This window comes from Pteropus alecto, unplaced genomic scaffold (assembly GCF_000325575.1).
Source record: "Pteropus alecto unplaced genomic scaffold, ASM32557v1 scaffold95, whole genome shotgun sequence".
NCBI classification, from domain to species: Eukaryota; Metazoa; Chordata; class Mammalia; order Chiroptera; family Pteropodidae; genus Pteropus; species Pteropus alecto.
Genome location: NW_006441071.1, coordinates 19,115,177 through 19,120,642, shown reverse-complemented (window position 1 = coordinate 19,120,642; position 5,466 = coordinate 19,115,177).

The following is a 5,466-nucleotide window of genomic DNA, read 5'->3' as shown; positions in this document are numbered from 1 at the left end:
GCTACCAGTTTCATTTTCAGCTCCTGCGAGCAGCAGGATTCATCCTAACATGGTGTTCTGGAAGTGTATCTTACATAATTCCTGGAGATTCCACCAGTAGAGGTTAATCTAGACCCCAAAGTACCTCACTTCACCTTGAAGCCAATATTTTGGTCCTCGTGTCCATTCACAAACAATTCCAATTTTTCTCATACCTAAATAAATGAATTTCTTTGCTTTACTTCCAGTTGTACAAGGAGAGAAAATTAAATACTCAAGCCAAGAAGCTAGGAATGACAGCGTGACATAGCTTAGTGGAAAGAGAGATGAATTAGGAACCAAGAGATTATGGTCAATGCAGGTGGACCTTAGCATCCCTATCATCTTCATTTGTAAAAATGAGCCTTCAACTGGGTGGTTGCTAAGACTGCTTCTAGATCAGTATTCCTTCTCTTCACTACACTCACAAAGTCCTTTCTAAGTTCTCCAAGAAGACCAACTGGTTTCCACTCAGGGCCTTTGCACATGCTGCTACTTCTGCTCCTAATGCCTCCTGTGGATTTTTACATGGCCAGCTTTTCTTATTACTGGTTTGCTTCAAATGTCAGCTCTTCGGAATACCCTTCCTCCACCACTAAGCTAGTAGTACCCCCTCCCGAAGTTTCTATTCCATTAATCCATCTTACTTCTGCCATTGCATTTATCATACCCATCCTTATGCAGTTCATGGCTTTTTTTCCCCCATTTATTTCTGCTTCTTTCCCACCTCCCTCCTCCCCCCGACATACTCCCACTCCCACACAGTAATGGAAAAACCATAAGAACAGGGGTCTTATTCCTAGAACAGTGCTTGGTGTTTCATACATATTTATTGCATAAATAAAGACATGATTTTTATGGGACCAGAGTGATAACTGAGATAAGTATCCATTTTTGGCTCCTACAAAAAGAATAAATGTCCCACTGCAGTGCGTGAGCAAGCTTTCTCTGAATTGTTGCTTTTTGACACAGGGTTAGCTTATATAAATGATTCATTATTTTCTCAGTTCCTTCACTCCCTCTATGTTAATGTCTAGGGTGACCAACTCACCCCAGTTTATGAGAAACCTTCCTGATTTTAGCACAGAAAGTCTCAAAGTTCAGGAAACTCCTCAGACCCAGGTACACCAAAGTGGTTGGTCACCCTGCCAAAGACTCAGATTAGGCCTTAAACTGAGAGCATTGTGCTTGCCTCGTGGGGATGTTAGCCCTTTTTCCCTGGCACTCTCTCCTGATTCTGCAGACTACACTCCCTCCTTGCAGTCCCAACAGCCGGCACACAGAAAACATCCTCTTGACCTAGGCTTGTATACACACTCATGAAAAGAAAAGTGAGGAAAATGTCTGGCTGTTATTATAAAAGAGAAGCCAATTGCATGCTTCTAAAAGACAGATCAGTGCCCTAAACCAGATGCAGCCTTTTTTTTTTTTTTAGTGAAAGCCAACTAACACCTAATTGTCCAACAACTGAGGCTAGTTTAGTGAATTAGAATGTATCTATTCAGTAGAATTCAGTAGAATATTATGTAGTTATTAAAAACAATAGGGGAAATATGTAGTCATGTGGGAATTACATATAATAAAATGTTAACTTTTTTTCATGGCATTTACACTTGGTTAAAATCATGAGATGCCACTATATCAAACTAAAAAGATTCTGCACAGCAAAAGAAACCATCAACAAGACAGAGAGGCCACCATCTGAATGGGAGAAGATATTTGCAAATAATGCCTCCGATAGGGTCTAATGTCCAAAATATACAAGGAACTCATACAACTCAATAACAATAAAAAACCAAATGATCTGATCAAAAAATGAACAGTTTTCCCAAGAAGACATACAAATGGCCAACAGACATATGAAAAGATGCTTAACTTCACTAACTAGTCAGGAAATGCATATAAAAGCCACAATGAGATACCACCTCACACCTGTTAAAATGGCTATCATCTATAGGACAAGTTGAGAGGTCATAGAGAAAACAGAACCCTCATACACTGCTAGTGGGAATGTAAATTGGTACAGTCACTATGGAAAACAGTATGGAAGTTCCTCAAAAAATTAAGAATAAAATTACTATATGACCCAGCAATCCCTCTTCGGGATATTTAACCCCTCAAACTGAAACCATTTATCCATAAAGATATATGCACCCTGATGTTCATAGCAGCATTTTTCACATGGAAATAACCGGTGTCTTTTGACAGATGTTTGGATAAAGAAGATATACATATATTCAATGGAGTATTACTCAGCCATAAAAAGGTGAAATATTGCCACTTGCGACAACATTGATGGAACCCGAGATAATCATGTTAAGCAAAATAAGTCAGAAAAAGTGGAGAACTAAATGATATCACTTATATGTGGGATATAAAACTGAAAGCAACAAAGAAATATGACAAAAAAACAGACTTGTGGATATGGACAACAGTTTAGTGGTTACCAGAGAGAAGAGGGGAAAGGGGAAGATAGATAAGGGTAAAAAGTGTTAAATATATGGTGACAGAAGGAAATTTAACTTTGGGTGGTAAACACAATGCAATATACATATGATGTGTTATTGAATTGTACACTTAAAACCTATATAATTTTATTAACCAATGTCATTCCAATAAATTGTGAGACACCTATAGGCATAATGGCTAGAATTAAAAAGATATACCAAACAATGGCTATCGTCCTGTTGAGGTAATGAAACTGCTACAAAGTTTTGTTTTGATGTTTACTGACATTGCTACATATGGCTTATGGAATGAATAATTGTTGTGTAGCTTTAAATAAAGTTCATCTTTAACAGAGGGAATGGCCATGGACCTCCAGGTGACATGGCATTTATATTCCTCAGGTTAGTGTTCACTCTTCTGAGCAGTGCACAATTCTCCTTCCATTGCCAGCCAAGTTGTAAGGCTCCTCACTCAGGATCCAGTACCCCTCAGCTCAGCCAGGTGGCAGGAAATCTTGGCTACCTGACTTCTCTCACCCCTTCTCCACACTCAGACTCAGAGTCTCCTTTAAATTGTGGGCCCTCCTGCAATTTTGACACCCATCTTGGTATCCCCCGGGAAATGTTCTCAAGGCTACTGGGGTTTGGAGGGAGAAAAGGGTGAAGAGTTTTTATATTCGCCTTTGAAACATAGCTCAAATATATCGCAAAGTCAGCTGCTGGTTAACATGGTTACTCTGACCAGGGCAAAGTATGCAACAAATGACATTTCTTGTGCCTTCAAAGTCTCAAGGAAATAGTAGTTTCTACTCGTCAGCTCTTTCCATAGCCTACGTTTAAATTCATGCAATATTAAAACTGAAAGAGCCTTAGAGATTATTATTCAGTGTGCATTTCACTACTCTCTTCTGATATCACTATTCCCTGTCAGTAATGGCTTCTTTCAACCCTCAGCAAAGTTTCTCAAAAGGAAATCCAACAATGGTGTGCACATTCAGTGCCCTACCCCCACATACCACTTTCTTCAAAGAGACTTTCCTTTGTGTGGACACTTCCCAAAGCCCTGGCTGCTTCTTCAGGGTCTTCTCCCTCCAGTCTTCCACATACTGTGCATCTACTTTGCTCACATCTCTCTAACTGTAGTGCCTTTGTGCCACCTGACATGATGCCTGCCTCATTTTACTACCCACCCTTCCCTAGCTAAAAACCACAGCTTAATTGTCCACCCCCAGCCCCATCCAGGAAATCTTTACACTTTCTCTCTCTCTCAGGTAGTAAGTGCTCCTCCTTCTCTAAGTGCTATAATTGTTCCTATATTATTCTGTCGCCTCCAGAAGACTGCGGTCTCCTAAAGAACCATGTCCTCTTTTTTCCTTTCTTTCTCTGTATCCCCTAACACAGTGCCTGGACAATAGGAGCTGCTCAACAGACTTATATAAATGCTGAATTTCAAGAGATGGCTCTATTGCCTATATTTTAGTGATTAAAAAAATAAGAGGCAATGGTGAGTGTGTGCTAATGGTTAGCATTTCATTGGGACTAGAACTTAAGAAAGAGCTTTATTTCATTGATTTAGTTTGGCAACATTTTATTATGAAAATTTTCAAACATATAGAAAAGTTGAAAGTCTTCATTTCTTAAGATCACATTTCTTCTTATTTCAGATAAAGCTAAGTGGTCTCAAAACTCCCCAACTACCGGGTGGGACCAATATATTCCGAACTTCTAATTGCCTGAGGCAAAGGACGGTACCATAGTATGATCGGTTTTGACGTTTTGGTCAACTTATTGGTGTAATTATATCAGCTGCAGGACAATCTCTCCTGCTAGATAGAGCTTGACCTGTTTAAAAAGGCTTTCTCTTCTTCAATCTCATTTTGAGCCTCACAACAACCCTATAATATGGAAAGACAGTGTGTTTTAACCATTTTAGAGGTGGTGAAACAGGCTGAAGCATTGGCTTGCGTATCTGCTTAATACAGGATGGACCTGGTTCTTGACTCCAGTTATTCCAACACACTGTCCCTTCACTGTAGACTATGAAGAATTTTCCATTCAATTTCTCCATGACTCACTTGGTCACTGCATTGTGAGTTGTTATCTACAACCTTCACATTGTACATGGTTTTCCAACAGTTGCCAGTGACACACAGACCTACGCTGAAGTAAAATCCAAGTAGTAATAAAAGTAGGACTTCGAGGAGAACAACAATTCAATCATCATAGGTCAGTAAAATAATTCAGTAAAAATAGCTCGTGTTTTCATAAGGCACAAAGAATAAAGGACAGGTGGATTAAATGAGAAGCCACTTTCCTCTCCTATTCAGGAGAGAAGTTGTCATTGCACAGTGAAATAAATGCCTGACTATTTTATTTATTCTTTTCGTGTAGCTAAATCTATCAGTTTCCATGGTGCCCCATGTTCACCATGGAAACTCTGACAAGCTTGTTATGCTTTAAGGAAAGAAAAGGCGCTCCAAAAATCTGAGATGGGATAAATGCATTCCTTTTAAAATTGTGTTCTTCTTAGTAGGAAGACTTGATGGATAGCAAATCATAATGATCTTAATTTTCCAGTTCTTAAGTGAGAATGCAGCTTTGCATACCCCTCAAAGAAGCACCCTGGCCTCCTGCAAAAAAAAAATTACTTCATCCATGTAGCAGTAGTTATGTCTGTGTGTATCTCACTTCTGCATTTACTGGCAATAGAGAAATGGCTCAATCTTCCTTAGCCAATTTTTATGAGACTATAGTACTAGTCCCTATATATTTTCTTCTGCTTGTTCATTCAACCAATATGTATTGGAAATATATATTATAATAGGCACTATGCTAAGTACTGTGAATATAACAATGTATGAAACAGATATTGTCCTGACCATATGCAACTTACACTAATCTTCCTTTTCTCCATCACCTCTAAAAGCAGGAATTAATAGTTTTCGTAGTGTTAGCATAACATTTCCTTATAGTTGGAGAATAGCATATTTTCATTTATACT